The sequence below is a fragment of the Zootoca vivipara genome, chromosome 7 (genome assembly GCF_963506605.1).
Source record: "Zootoca vivipara chromosome 7, rZooViv1.1, whole genome shotgun sequence".
NCBI lineage: Eukaryota > Metazoa > Chordata > Lepidosauria > Squamata > Lacertidae > Zootoca > Zootoca vivipara.
This window is the reverse complement of record NC_083282.1, coordinates 84,292,265-84,308,716: the sequence shown is the minus strand read 5'-3', so window position 1 is coordinate 84,308,716 and position 16,452 is coordinate 84,292,265. Positions and strand designations below refer to the sequence as shown.

The 16,452-nt window shown below is 44.6% G+C and overlaps 1 protein-coding gene across 1 annotated transcript in view; it reads right to left on the bottom strand.

Annotated features, from left to right (window-relative positions):
- Nucleotides 1–16,452, bottom strand: part of PHACTR3 (phosphatase and actin regulator 3) — a 195,093-nt gene that overhangs the window by 38,519 nt on the left and 140,122 nt on the right. The window lies entirely within an intron of this gene.

Sequence of the window (16,452 nt, the reverse complement as noted above, 5' to 3'; positions counted from 1 at the left end):
TCTTCTACTGTTCTTCTTCTACTGGTAGATCTCAGAGTGTTCCTGGTAGATCCTGGTTGACCTCTGGCCCCTCAGCGATCTTCTTACAAAAGAAAAAAAACCCCACTAACTTTGGCTTCCTAAAAAAAAGCTCCACAACTTTGCGTAGCTCTTTTTACGACAGTGGGTAGATCACTGCCAGTTTTTTTACCCACTGCCAGTGGGTAGATCATTGCCAGTGAGTGGATCACAGTCTATTGAGAGTTGGACATCCCTGCCATCTACCATCACACTGTGGACAAGCACTATATCAAGGGAACCAGCATTGCCATAGTTCAAGTGGCACCTCCTTGAAGGAGGAAGGAAAAGGATGGAGTCATACCAACTTACGAAGGTGGACAGTGGGATTTCCCTGTATTCTGTCATCATGGCTATTGAGAATTCTCTCCCTTTTGCATTCTTCACTGCTATCTGCCTTCCTTCTTTTCTCTGGTCACAACAGTTGGGTCACGTACACAGAAGAGCCTATTTTCCACCTGGGTTCTACTCTGTTTTGTTTAGGCTGTTCCACACAGTTGTGCACTGCTCTGTGAGCTTCCTCTGCAAGTTGCATGCACAACTTGCGATGAGATTAAGAAAAAAAATATGCAAGATAGAAGAGGTGGGGGAAGGCGCCAAGGACAACGGCAGACAACCCAATGGGCGGAGGGAAGAAATGTGCTGACAAGGCCCCGAGAACAACCTCACTGGCACGAGAGAGCCTCCTGCTATGTGAGCAAGAGGCTTACTTTTGACTTGGCAGCGTTCTTAAGAACAGGCAGCAGCATGCCAAGATGGCACAGTCCCTGCTCCAGCTTTGACCAGGGCTGAGCCAAGCTAAGCTGGACTATTGACAAGTCATTTCCCAATGTATCAGCACTGCAAAACTTGGTGAGTAAATTACAGGTCCTGCTCCTCTGCAATCCACACCTTCTCTAATATACAACTTGTGTGACTCATCTGGGGAAAATCTCTTAATATGAATACTAATTCAGCCCACCTAGCTCTTCCAACCAAGCCATGCCCACCTGCCCTACACCTGATGTCACATATGATGTCAGGGATAATAAGGCAGGTAAAGATGGTGTGGGTCCAAAAGGCGTAGCCAGTCAGCTGATCAGCAGCATTTGCAAACCCTGTGGGCTGGGCTTTGCAAGCACCAATGATCAATAGGATCAATAGGAGTATAGCATCTAGATCAAGGGAAGTAATAGTACCACTGTATTCTGCTCTGGTCAGACCTCACCTGGAGTACTGTGTCCAGTTCTGGGCACCACAGTTCAAGAAGGATATTGAAAAGCTGGAACGTGTCCAGAGGAGGGCAACGAAAATGGTCAAAGGCCTGGAAACGATGCCTTATGAGGAACGGCTTAGGGAGCTGGGTATGTTTAGCCTGGAGAAGAGAAGGTTAAGGGGTGATATGATAGCCATGTTCAAATATATGAAAGGATGTCATATGGAGGAGGGAGAAAGGTTGTTTTCTGCTGCTCCAGAGAAGCGGACACGGAGCAATGGATTCAAACTTCAAGAAAGAAGATTCCACCTAAACATTAGGAAGAACTTCCTGACAGTAAGAGCTGTTCGGCAGTGGAATTTGCTACCAAGGAGTGTGGTGGAGTCTCATTCTTTGGAGGTCTTTAAGCAGAGGCTTGACAGGCATCTGTCAAGAATGCTTTGATGGTGTTTCCTGCTTGGCAGGGGGTTGGACTGGATGGCCCTTGTGGTCTCTTCCAACTCTATGATTCTATGATTCTATCAGCTGATCAGAACAGCTTGCAAAGTGCTGGGCACTGGGTTTTGCAAGTGGAAGCGCTATGCATGGAGCTTTGATTTCAAACCACAGCACTGTGGTGTCAGATGACTGACAGATGGGCAGCTCCTCTCCCCTGTCCAACTTGGAGATAAGGATGCAGCCCTTCAGCTGAATCCAGCAGCACACTACTGACTTCCAGTGATTAATTTGGGGTGCCTGATAATCAATTTTGATCTGCATTTCCAAACAAGTTGGAGGAAGCAGTTAATTGTCTCTTAGCAATTTATCATAGCATCTTCAGAGATGCACATGCACCAATAAGAAGCCCCATGAAGTAACCAAAGATGGCATCTGCCATCATTTTCCTGAACTGCAAGAGGGTGTGTTGCTACAGTAGTGTTCCAGAGAATGTAAAGCATAGAGGTTAGGAAAACTGAGCTACAAAGTGGGAGGTCTTTGAGTTCAAATCTTGCCTCTGCCATTAATTCTTTGCACAGGCCTCCCCCTGCCCAGCTTTTGATCTCAATATGAGCAAAATAATATAGACCTACCATATAGGGCTGATCATTACAAAAAGATAACGGACGTGAAGTGCTGAGAAGAACCAAGTTCTTTACAAAAGGTAGGTGGTGTTATGAATAAATGTGAAGATCTAGAATGTTCATTTATGGCAGAAACAGACTCCACACTCTCAGTCCCCATCTATTGTTGTTGTCATTAGTACATGACAGAAGGAACAGCTCTATTCACAGTTCACACTACTCACGTGTGTTATGTAAAGCTGTGACAAGTCTGCTGGAGTGTGGGGAAAACGGGAGCTGGAATTGTACTTAGATATCAAGTTCTTTTGTTCTATCTTGCTTCAGAGCCCTCTTCAATAACAAACCTCAGGCTAGTGCAAATGAGAGAGAACAAGACATTCTGAGAAACCTGTGTGTAGCACTTCACTGTTCATTGGTGGAGCTTAAAGTCTGTGTGATCTGAATCACAGCTGTTTGCTACTTAGGGGACCATGTGCTTTTCAACTGGTCAGGTTTCTATTATTGAGACCCAGCAAATGGATGCTTGTGCGAGAGTTGGCCAATCTCACCTCCATGCTTGTCCCTTCAAAAACAAGAGAGAGTACCATGTCTTCCTGCCAGCTAGTTTCATCAAAAGTGCCATCAAATGGTCATTTCTTCATAAAGGGCATCATCACCATAGAATGGGTGACAGACCTACCTTTGAAAAACCAACATGCATTTTGTTTTTCTACTCTGTCCTGGTTTCAAAAAAGGCTTGTTGGTAAATCCTGATGATGTGGAATTTCTGTGAGGCCAGTGTCATGACCACAAAACGGGTAAGGATCTATTAAGGTGGGCCGTATTGCTGAATCCTAAAGTGAAAAAGAGTTCCAGATAAGGTACAAGGAGGGTTCTAATACATATGGTGAAAAATGGGTTGAGTTAGTATTTCCAAGGACTGTGGTAGGATGAAAGGTGGTGAGGGGGTGGGATGGCACAAGGTGGTTGTGGAGAGGATGGACATTTTAGGTGATATATATGATTGATTGATTGATTGATTGATTATGGTTCTTGACCAGCACACATAAATATGCAATACATAAAACAATAAAAGAAAAACAGTAATAATCTAAAAGTAGGCAATAAATATCGGTTTTAACAATTGTTTAAAAGAAAACTGATTAAAAGGAGTGTTACTACTTAGGGAGGTAAAGGTAAAGGTAAAGGGACCCCTGACCATTAGGTCCAGTCGTGACCGACTCTGGGGTTGCGCGCTCATCTCGCATTATTGGCCGAGGGAGCCGGCGTATAGCTTCCAGGTCATGTGGCCAGCATGACAAAGCCGCTTCTGGCAAACCAGAGCAGCACATGGAAACGCCGTTTACCTTCCCGCTGTAGCGGTTCCTATTTATCTACTTGCATTTTGACGTGCTTTCGAACTGCTAGGTTGGCAGGAGCTGGGACCAAGCAACGGGAGCTCACCCCAGCACAGGGATTCGAACCGCCGACCTTCTGATCAGCAAGCCCTAGGCTCAGTGGTTTAACCACAGCGCCACCTGGGTCCCCTACTTAGGGAGGTAGACTACAGCAATTAATAACACTGGGTCCTCTTTAGCTAGTCCTGAAGATGTTCTGAAGATATTTGGACACTGCTAATTAGATTAGACCGAATTTTTATGACTCTAGCACAGAATTTGGCTACCTTCGCTGACACATTAGCGTTATCGTCGGAAAGAAGCCACTCTATATAGAAATTATCCGAGCGTCCAGGTAGCTCTGCCAGTATAGTGTGGATAAGCTCGCCTCGCACCTCCTCGTAGAAGCAGCATCGCAAAAGTATATGGCCGATAGATTCCACTTCTCCTGATCTGCACAGGCAGCATCTCTCACATAAAGGGATCCGTTTGTACTTCCCCTGGAGAACTGTTGAAGGCATTATGCGGTTACGGGCCAAAGTGAATGCTCTTCTATGAGAGGGTATTTCCAGGTGGAATAAATATCTGGTTGGGCGGGCCAAGTATCTCCTTTCCTCCTCAATTAGAAAGTGAGGTACTTTACTCAAATCCTTTTGTCTTTCTATATCTATAATCCTCTGTTTAATAAGGGTCTTTGCTGTATTAAGATCACGTGACATAAGGCTGGATGGATTGAGGCCTATATTCAGCATCTTATTCACTATGGTCTTGCTCCAGAGGGATTGATAGTTATCTTTCACTAGCAACAGAAGTAGGCCCTGAGGGTTCATGTTAAGTTTCAGCCATAGATTACAAGCCTGCATCCACACTCTGGCCTCCACGCAGGTCAGGCCTGTTTCTAATCGTATGGCAGCGTTTGACACACACATGGGGGCATTTGTAAAGCCGCTCTAAGGAATTTGGACTGTACTCTTTCGGCTGTCGTCAGACACACACACACACACAGATAGAGAGAGCGAGAGAGAGCGAGAGAGAGCGCTAAGCATCGCCATGCTTGGCTTTATCCACCCACCAACCTGACCTACCTCCCAACCTTTTGCCAACCCTTCTTCCCTCACACTGGACAAACCTTCCTCCCTTCACACCTCACCCACCTTTCACCTATCCCCTCAAAACTTGCCCCAAACCCTTCCCACTCTCTTTCCAGCTTGCCCCAAGTCCCTCTGCTCACAGCTTGCCACAACTCCCATACTCTTTTAAAGAAGGGGGAGGTGCTTCAGAGTGGTTTTCGCAAGTGCTGTAAACCTTACCTGGGTTGCCTGCTAGCCTGTCATCATGTTGGAGTTGGCATGGCTGCATATCGAAGCATGACAACAACCTTACATTTTTATGTATATAGGAAGAAAAAGTCCACACACAAATCTGACAGCTTTTTAGAGGGAATTTCTGATAACATACACATGCTGGTATACATTTTCTCCTAATATACTAAATTATTCTATGCTATATTCACTAATATAGCTCAGTCCCAGCTCCTGCCTACCTAGCAGTTCGAAAGCACGTCAAAGTGCAAGTGGATAAATAGGGACCGCTACGGCAGGAAGGTAAATGGCGTTTCTGTGTGCTGCTCTGGTTCGCCAGAAGCGGCTTTGTCATGCTAGCCACATGACCTGGAAGCTGTACGCAGGCTCCCTCGGCCAATAACGCGAGATGAGCACCGCAACCCCAGAGTCGGTCACGACTGGACCTAACGGTCAGGGGTCCCTTTACCTTTTATATATATTCACTAATAGATGCATCTTTAGGCATACTTTCACCTAGTACACATTTTTGTAGTTACATTTTTCTAAAATTTGGAGAGGTGTGAATTTTGAAGGACAGCTGTGGTTTGGTTTGCACACCGTTTCTGGAAGTGCAGATAAGGTAGGTTCATCAAACCATACCAAACTTCTTCCCCATCCTTATTGTTGCAAAACACACACACACACACACGAGTTCCAATCTGGTGCTAATAAGTTGTTTTGGCTTTTCGCCGAAAAGTACAGAAATGTCTGCAGCTGGGCCTGAGCTGGAACCCCTGCCAATTTATTTCTGGTAAGAAATGGTTACAGAAATTGCTACTGAAAAACAAAGCCTTCTTGGATGCCAGGTTACCCTATCAATTTTCATGCTCCAAACGGTAACACAATAATCTGATGTTTTGAGCTATAGCTCAGCAGCAATCGCTGTACCATGCCCGTCAGCGCTTTGATAAGGAACAACGAAAAGCGATACCAAGCTATTCAGCATTTTTAATGGGCAACGATGAGGATTTATCCTAGGATCCGAACAAACGGGCAAACTACCAACTCAGAAAATAGTTTCTATCAACATCCTCTCCCCGCCCCCCGCAAAAAAGCACCCCCAAAATTCAAAGAAAGGACCTGCATGTTTGTTGAGAAAGCATCATTTGTTCTCATAAGCTCACTTGCTGATTTTTTTTCATGGAAGTTTCCATGATGGGAAAAACAAGCCACGCTTAAAACTGAGAACTGGATTGTCTCATCAGCAGCAGGAGTTGCTGTGGCAAAACCCAAAGAAAGGAAGCACCTGAGAAAAAACAGAACCAACAGCTCAGCGCAAACAACAGTACTGAACAGAACTGAGAGGGTCAGTGAAAATTTGGAGGGCTATTTTCCATTCTGCTTCAATTGGTACATTCATCTCGAAAGTGATATCACTGCAAAGCCAAATCTGCACAGTCCTAGATTTCAGCATTTCAGCTCCTTTGCCTTTCCTCCCTTGTGCCACCAGATACCTCTGTGACAGGATATTTATAAGCCCAGGGACCCTTTTGACCTCTTCTTATGTAAAGTCCCCCGGCAAAATAAACTTTCTGCGCCCCTTGGGAAATAAGTCCTGCTCAGTATAAAGAGGTCACCAGGGAGGCCTCCGAAAGGTCAGACACTTTCATAATCATAAAACATGAGCAATCGATGGAAAATGGACGCAGCCAAGGTTTGACCCAACCTCCTTGTAATTAAACAGAAACAATAAGGCATAGCTACATCAGATATGTTGCGCACGTTCCATGTTGCATTGGTAAACCAAATAAGATCACACTGAAAAACGTTGGGGGAGGGCAAAAATGTAATCTGCAAAGCCGTTGTAATAAAATAAAACTGAAGTAAGATTCGGTTAAAGGCAAGCATCTTCTTATTACTTCTCCTTTAGTGAAAAGGCTGTAGCTCAGTGGTACAGCATCTGTTTTGCAGGGTTCCTGGTTCAATTCCCAGGTAGGGCTGGGAAAGACCCTTGTCTCAAACTCTAGAGAGTCGTTCCCAGTTAGTACAGACAATGCAGAGCTTCCAATATGTTTTTCTGTTTGTTGTGTGTGTGTGTGTGTGTGTGTGTGTGTGTGTGTGTGTGTGTACAGTAAATGATGTAGCAGATCTGTATCCGGATTGTATCACTTTATTCTCAACATGGGGGCGTGTCATATAAATCAATATTACTCTATTTTTTTTAAAAAAATAACCATCTACTGTGTTTCTCACATTATAAGACATGTCTTATATTTATTTTTTCCTCAAAAAAACACACTATGGCTTATTTTCAAGGGATGTCTTATTTTTTTCCTCCTCCTCCTCCTGCCGCGGCAGGCATTGCTGCTGCGCCTATCACTATGTCTTATTTTCGGGGTATGGCTTATATTCTTTGAATGCTTAAAAATCCTGCTATGGCTTATTTTATGGGTATGTCTTAAAATATGAGAAACAGGCAGAAAACTGGCATGTCAATAATCTGGTGTGAGGATTTTGTTGTTCACACAAGCTCTCAATCATGTGACACACACACACACACCTCCCCGCTTACAAGCTGAACTGGTACACCTTGCCTTTGTTTGCGAGAACTAGGCCTCTAACCTCACCTTTATCCCACCATTTCCCCTCGCAATAACGTGCACGTTCTTGTCACCCGGCCTCCCGCCAATATTCCTGAGGTAATTCTGGTGCAGCGCAAAAATGAATAAATAAATGAATTAAACAATTTGAGATGGATAAAAAGCACGCTGCGCTGTACAGATTGACCCACTTTTTTCAGGACAAACGCAACGAAGCAGCAACCGTGTATTCCTGAGGGGGGTATTAGGATTCAGTTTTGGCAGTCTCAATGAGATGGGAGGCTAGCTCGGTGCTCTGTGAGGACGCTGCCGTAAATGTAATACACGGAGATTCCCTAGCAGAAATCCCCTTCTAAGATGACGCCTCATTAAATCTTCAGTAGAGCAGGGAAGGGGAACCTGCTTCCCTTCTGATGGTGTTTCTCCAACTCCAGCTCCCATCAGCCCCACACAGCATGGCCAGTGATTAAGGCAGAAGGGAGTTGTATTTGTTTATTATTTGTATGGCAAACCCTTCACCAAATGATCCCAGGACGATTCAGGACAGGCAAAAGAAAGCACTTTTCCAAGCAACACATTGTTAAAACTATGGAATTTGCTCCCAGAAGATGTTGTGATAGCCACCAGCTTGGGTTGGGTTGGGGAGATTTATGTAGCATCAGAATATCAGTGGCTGCTAAGCAGGATGGCTATTTTACCTCCAGTGTCAGAGGAAGTATCCCTCTGACTGCCAGTTCCTGAAAATCAGAAGTGTGGGCAGCGCTGCTGCACTAATGTCCTGCTTTGAGATTTCCCATACATCTGGTTGGCCACTGGGAGAAGTGGATGCTTAACTAGAAGGGACTTTGGTCTGATTCAGCAGAGCTCTTGAGTTGTGTGTTGCTGTTTAGTCATTTAGTCGTGTCCGACTCTTCGTGACCCCATGGACCGGAGCACGCCTGGTACTCCTGTCTTCCACTGCCTCCCGCAGTTTGGTCAAACTCATGTCTTGAGTTCTTACAGAGAGCTAAAGGTTCTTCAGCCTTGGTGTAAAGGTTGACATGGAGGATTCCTAGGTGAGAGATCCCCATGAAGGCAGAGAGAGCTTCAGGTACTGGGGGCTTGGGAAGAGCTTTCTCTTCCATTCAAAACTGTTTTACTCATTGGCACAGCAGGGTGATCATAGCAAGATGAAATTTTGGGTCTTAGCGTCTGATATAAGATCTTGATACTTGTCAAAATGAGACACTCTGCATATGTTTAGAGGTGGCACCTTCTTGTTTTTCACACATTCAAGGATTGAGCCCTGATATTGACAACATGGTGTTGGGCCTCAGTGTTTGCCTTTATTTTTAGAACTAGAACCAGGGCCTTCTCAACTGGCCCCAACCTGGTGGAACGCTCTGTCTCCTGAGACCAGGGCCCTGCGGGACCTGATTTCTTTCCGCAGGGCCTGTAAGACAGAGTTGTTCCGCCTGGCATTTGGTCTGGAGCCAATCTGATCCCCTCCCCCATTTTCCCTTTCTTTTCCCCTTTTGTATGAGGCTGCATTTTTCATTTTAATGTATTTAGTCTTGCTGCTGAGTTGTATTTTAATTAGTTGTTTTATATTTGGTGTTAGCGGCTCCGAGCCCGGCCTTGGCTGGGGAGGGCGGGATATAAATAAAAAATTAATAATAATAATAATAATAATAATAATTATTATTATTATTTACCAGACAGTGATAGATCAGTGATTTGTATAAAGAAGATCCCAGGTTGAACCCTGTCATCTCCAGCTGACCTCTGCCTGGTTGCTGCCTGTAGTCAGAAGGGGAAATTCTAGGCTAAAGAATCTGCTGAATTCTGAGCTGTCCTCACTGTCATCACATGATGGCATCAGGTCTGACTGTAGCCTGAACACAGTGGTGTAGCAAGGGAGGGCGACGGGGGCGGGTCGCCCCAGGTGCCACCCTGGAGGGGGGGTGACACTTGGCGTCCCCCCCCCACTGGGGAACATTTTTTCCCCTGTTGCATGAGATTTTTCTGTTGTTGTTGTTGTTATTGTTGTTGTTTAGTCGTGTCCGACTCTTCATGACCCCATGGACCAGAGCACGCCAGGCACTCCTGTCTTCCACTGCCTCCCGCAGTTTGGTCAAACTCATGTTCATAGCTTTGAGAACACTGTCCAACCATCTCGTCCTCTGCCGTCCCCTTCTCCTAGTGCCCTCAATCTTTCCCAACATCAGGGTCTTTTCCAGGGAGTCTTCTCTTCTCATGAGGTGGCCAAACTATCGGAGCCTCAGCTTCACGATCTGTCCTTCCAGGGAGCACTCAGGGCCGATTTCCTTCAGAATGGATAGGTTTGATCTTCTTGCAGTGCATGGGACTCTCAAGAGTCTCCTCCAGCACCATAATTCAAAAGCATCAACTCTTCGGCGATCAGCCTTCTTTATGGTCCAGCTCTCACTTCCATACATCACTACTGGGAAAACCATAGAGATTTTTCTACTGTTCTTATATGTTCTTTCAATGCTGATTTCATATCTGAAGTCGGTTTTGTTCTGTAAGCTTTAGGGTTTTTGTTTTTGTTTTTTGCAATTCATGTTTTTCACTTTTCACCAGAGCCAGAGCCACATGGGGGGGGGGGTGACAAAAAAAAAACTGCACCGGGTACCACTTGGGCTTGCTACACCTCTGTGAACACTGCCAGATCCAGGCTGGTGCATCTATTTGCCTGCCACTCAGTTAAGCCCCACCACTGCTTGGCTGGGGGGATTGGATTGGATTGTAACCTGGCGTAAGGCAAGTTCTTATGTATTGGATGGTTGTGTCATGTGTGAATCAGATCTAAGGGACTAAGAACTGAGCTTACAACCTGTGGCTAGACATTTGCTAAGCGCCGTCTGTTTGCCCCGTTGTGCTTGCACTGTCTTCCTCATCTCTCCAAAGAGAGAGAGAGAGCAGTTCCACACTTTCTATGGCTTGCTGTGCCCAAGACTTCTGGATTAATTCATTGTCTTGGCTGCACTACAATATAAATTGGCTAAAAATGTCATCTATTTTTAGTCCATGTCCTGGACACAAATTGCTGCTCACACGGAGCAAAGCACACACGCAACCTAGGAGCAATCTTTAAGGCTCTGGGAACCAGAGGGCATGCCAAATGATGCTCCTAAACCTAAGGGAAAATACAGCACAACAGTTTCTGTAACCAAGCTCTGGAGAAGCTTCCTAGCCCAGCCCAGCCTAAGATGGAAGCAGTTGCTTTTATTTCATAAGCTCCAACATTTCTTCAAAGAAAATAGGGATGTCCTACTCCATAATGAACATTATTTTTTATTATTTATACCCTGCCCTTCTGACTGGGTTGCCCCAGGCACTTCCAACAAATACGTATAGAAATATAATAAAACATTAAAAATCTTCTCTATACACAACTGCCTTCAGATGTCTTCTAAAGTTTGTGTAGTTACTTATATGCTTCGCTCGGGGGTCACATAACTCCACACCCTCCAACATTTCTCTGATGAAAATAGGGACGTCCTAAGGAAAAGTGGGACATTCCGGGATCAAATCAGAACCCGGAACAGTTTCTGTAAATCCAGGACTTCAATGGAAGAAGGTAAACGAATGGGCATTGATGAAAACAGGCTTTCCCTGAACCATTAGATTGACTCAAGTTTTTATTTTTTTTTGTTTTAAATCCCTGGGAAGCTTTGTTATATACTGTTGATTTATTGCTTTTAGATTATCTTTTTTTGTTTTAATGGCGGTTATTGTTTCTTTGCTAGACAAAGCTTGGGGAGTATAAAAATCTCAAGCAGTTTATAAATGCTTTCAAATCATTCAATGAGCAATAAGTGAGGGGAAATGGGTAACTTTTGGAGAAGGGAGTCCCTTGAGTGCATTTAGTCAAGCTTCCCTACCTGCAAAAAAAAAAGAGGGGGGGAACTGAGCGATATGATTTAAGTATTGTTATCCCCCCTTTCGGCCCAAAGAGAGCCCCCAAGGCAGCTCACAACTTTTTAAAAACGCAGCAATCCAATACAAAAATAAAATAAAAACATTTGAAAAGGGCTGAAAACTAACAAATGCCGGAGTCGACTGAAGTAATCTATCTACAGGAGAACAAGCGCCTCAGATCGGACCAAAGGGCTGGGAAGATAAAAGCATTTCGCAACGTGCCAAAAAAGCCATCAAGGAAAGGACCACTCCAGCTTTCGGGCTGCGTGAGGAAGCTTCCCCAGAGCTTGCTTAGACAAACTCTTGGGCTGCACGGCTTCCTTTTCCAAAAGCACAGGAGCATCGCTGGGCAAGCCTGTTGATCTTAAGAGCCTTAGAAGTCCTCTGCGTGAGCTGCGTTTTGTGCCCATGACTTGAAACTAAAAATAGACTCAAGGGGAAAACTCTGCACATGTGGAGAACTCATCTTTCAATTGTGAAGTGCAGAAAGACCTCGTATTATTTTGGAGTTTACTAACAAGCAGATTGGTATTCAGAAACCACGTAATTATGAGTTTTGCCAGCATCTCTAGCAATAACCGTATTGCATCTCACCTGCCTTCGCCCCCCCCCCCAAGCAGCAAGCACCTAAAGTGTGGATGACAGATGAAAGTGCCCACAAGCTTCTCTGGTTGGTCACAGGATGCTGCCCCAGATATGCTTTTGGCCTGATCCAGCACAGCTCTTATGTTCCCATGTCCCTTTCTGTACATTGTGTGCACTCCCAGCCAGCTGTGCTGTAAATGGGTAACTGGAGCACTCGACTCCTTCCTGTATCAATTAAGGCTGCACACAAGTTAAATTCTCTGGGGGAAAGCCATGACTGTTTAAAGTGGTATCACAGTGCGTTAAATGTACGGTGTGTCTGTGGCCTAGGTTTCATCAATGCCCTTTCTCCAAAATTCATGATGTAACATTGCCCTTGTCAGGAATGTGGTGGCACCTCTAATTCCTGGAGAGCTTTGAAAATAATCTCTTTCTACTTCCACCGAGAAAATGAGAGCACTTTCAAGAAAAAAAAAGGGTGTTGTGTGTTGTGAGATGCAGAAGGGAACAGAGCTTTTTCAAGGCAGCTAACGTATTGTGAAAGTGCTTTGCAATGGACCAGCCAGACCAGCCCTTGTGGCACAGCGCAAGCATTAATACAATAAAGCAACCAACAGATACCTCATAAAATAAATATAGCTGCATCAAATCCTGAAGCAACAACCGCAGAGTTACTGCAAGGCCTTGGCACCAGGCCTCCGGAAGGTCCTTATACCACGCAGGATGACAGGAAGGCAACTGCAAGCCTGCAGAGTTCATAGCTAATGTGCTGTGCATCATGGGACAGACTTACTTGTGACTACTAATTAATATGTATGCTGCAAACAGGGGTGTCCACAGGAATTTTTCCAGAGTAGCAGGGGGCAAAGTAAAACACAGAAATGGAAGCAGGCTAGTTTCTAAGGTCACTTCCACATCAGACATAGCTTCCTCCAAAGAATCCTAAAGTGCCGGCAATTGTAGCTATGTAAATGGTAAACTACAGTTAACAGTGTTTTAAATGTGTGGGTGCAACATCACATGCAAACAATGAGAAGAGAGTGCCTCTACATTTTGCTTTGTGTCTCAGATTCTACAAATGCTAGAAACTTGTTGTTTTAAAAAATAAAAGTTGAGAATCTGTAGATTATGCTCGATCCAGCAAGGAATTGGCCACCCTTTGCCACTGCCCCCCCCACTCCTATGGCTGTAAGAAGCATGTGTTTCTTCAGGCACGAGTAGAAATCCTTGACTTCCCTATAAATATCTGTCGGCAATTGCAGAGGTGTCGGTGCAATCCCAAGCTGTCAGTCAGGTTGCAATATTTTTAGTAAACGGTGACAATATTACCTAAGGGTGATTTGTTCCTTCTAAGCACAGCCACTTGCATAAAAATACAGGGTTGTGTGACGGCCTGTCCTTCCTCCTTTGGGTATTTTTAGCCCAGAGGAATGGCAGTTTTTTGCCCAAAGATGACTCCTAGCAGGTAAGGATGCTGCTTGTCACATTGAGCATATTGATCAGCAGGGACAAGCGATCTCTTGCCTGCTGCTTCGTCTATCACTCTTGGGAACCAATTTGCATTGGGAAAATGTCACCAGAAACTGCCCGAAAGTCAAGGGCTCACATAATTGGAAGTTGGTGAGAGTAGCCAATGGCTGTCTTTGGAGGAACTCTTGGGACATGCTCACATTACAGCTGCACCTGGAGGTGCAAGGGCTGTTCCTAAACAAGGCAGGTAACTCTTTCCCCCAAGGAATACCTGTCCCAATATCAGGAGTCCATGCTAGTCCAACAAATACATGACACTTGCTTTTTACGTGTCACTCCCTCTCACCTGGTCAGTCATGGAAGTGAGCAAGGCACCTGTGTATTATGGATTGGATACATCTGCTACATGAACAAGCACAAGGAAGACATACCCTCAGAGAACTCAGCCTAGGAAAGGCTACAGTGGTACCTCGGGTTACAGATGCTTCAGGTTACAGACTCCTCTAACCCAGAAATAGTACCTCGGGTAAGAACTTTGCTTCAGGATGAGAACAGAAATCGCGCAGCGGCAACAGGAGGCCCATTAGCTAAAGTGGTACCTCAGGTTAAGAACAGTTTCAAGTTAAGAACAGACCATTTGAATTAAGTTAATAACCTGAGGTACCACTGTATTTGGAAATGGAAGCCGTTTTCTGTGCTTGGGTTCAAGAAAGATCCATCAGCCACGCTGCAAACAGAGTGGTCTGTGTTCAATTCGCAAAACTGCATGCACATCCCCTAATGTCGCCCCCCCCATTTTAATTTAACAAATATAATAATTGGTGGTGGTGGTAGGGAAACAGATAGGCACCCTGACATTTCTCTATGGGGAAAGTCTGACATAATTATGCCTTTTGAAAAACAGCAGCCGTGGTTTACAAAGGTGCAAGCTGTGAGAGAAATTGTTCACTCTCTAAGAACAGGTGTAAGAATTCACCCAGCCAAATCAGCTGTAGGTAGAGTATTTACATTGAATAAAGGGAATATCTGAATAACACATAATAAATTTATGGGACTTGTGGGTTTTTTTGTGTGAAAAATGTGGTGATGAGCACTTACTTGGGTGACTTTTAAAAAAGGAGCAGGCAGACTCTTGAAGGGCAGTGTTTGTCTACCATGCATTTACTGCCTTAGGTTCCACGACAGAAGAAAGTTAATCTTGATGGTGCTACTGAGACATCAAAGTCCATGGAAACCATAATTCCCATGGATCCTTTTACCTGAGAAGCTGCTGCGGCAGCACCAAAGGAAGGTACAATGGAGCCCCCAAAGTCAGGCCATGGTCTGCTAAATCTGGATTGGAAGTGAAAGGGGGCATTTGCTGGGATGGATAGAAGAAGAATCCCACTTTGACTTGGTTTCAACATTTGGGTGACTGTGCCCAAATAGGAATGGGTTTTTTTTGGGGGGGGGCACTTTGAAATTTGGTGCCATCACTATATTATGAAGAACAAGTCCTCCAAACGGAAAGCATTGCATTTGCACTGAATTGTGCTAAAACTCAAAATGATGAAATTAGAGGGTGGAATCCAACATCACACTAATATTATCATTCTGTCTGGGCAAGCATTTCTGCTTCCTGGATAGAATGATCATCCCTCTCTACCTCCCACAGGCTGTTCTGAGGGTTTCCAGAGCCAATTTTTGGGGGGTGCAAGAAGGGGTGAGAAGCCCCATAGCACTAGTCAGACTAATGCAACTATTTAGTTGAATCCAGCCCCATTATTTTTTTGACATTTTAGCAGCACCTCATAAAATGTAGCCCAAGTCTATTTATTTCTTACATTTTGTTTATTTAATTGTTGCATTTATATCCCCCATTTTCTCCAAGGAGTTCAGTGTGGTCTACATTGTTCTCCCCCTCCCCATTTAATCCACACAACAACCCTGCGAGGCTGGTTAGGCTAAGAAGCAGTAAAAATATCACTCACTTAGCTTCATGGCTGAGTGGAGATTTCATTCCTGGTCTCCCAGGTCCAAATCCAAGGGTCTAACCACTGGCAATTTTAAAATGTATGCTTTTGGTGTTAAATTTCCCCAGAGGCATTTCAGTGGCTCATTGCTCTCTCTCTCTCTCTCTCTCTCTCTCTCTCTCTCTCTCTCTCTCTCTCTCTCTCTCTCTCTCTCTCTCTCTCTCTCTGACTAAACACAAACCCTACTTTCAATTTGCACCTCTTATATCTGAACACACGACTCCGCCACAAGATAAAAACAAACCCAAGACTGTCATCTCTGATAGTTTTGGCTCTGATTCTTTGTTAATTTATATCCAAGATGGGCTGTAACCACTACAGACATTTACAGTCATTTTCTTTCCTGAACAAAATGATTGTATCCAGAGGGAACATTCTACATCTTTTGCTGTGGAGTTATTTGTGGATGCTAAGCAGGCTGGTCTTAGGTGCCCTCCAGTTGCAATATCTCATTTCTTTATTTGGGAGATGACACCATAGCTTAGCAATAGAGCACCTGCCTTGAATGCAGAAAGTATCGGCATTCCTAATAAAGAGGACCAGGCTGGTGCCATGAGTGCTGGAAGGAAGGCCGCTCCCTGCTGCAAGGCTTTATCTACCTGGCCTAGGGGCTGAAGCCCAGGCTCACCTTGAAAAGAGGCTCCTGGGACATTGCTAGAGCATCTCTTGGGTTGGAGCAACTGGCTAAAATGTTTTACAATGTTTTAAACAGTTCCCATTTTGGTTCCTCTGTTTTGTTTTTGCCAGGCTGGTGTTGGTTAAATGTTTAGTTGGGGTTGGCGGTTATTTTAATTTGGGTATAACTGTAAACTGTTTGTTATTCTTGGTTTCTATTGATTTATTGGGTTCTTTCTTACTTGAACAGAATATTCTGTTTCTTAGTGTTTGA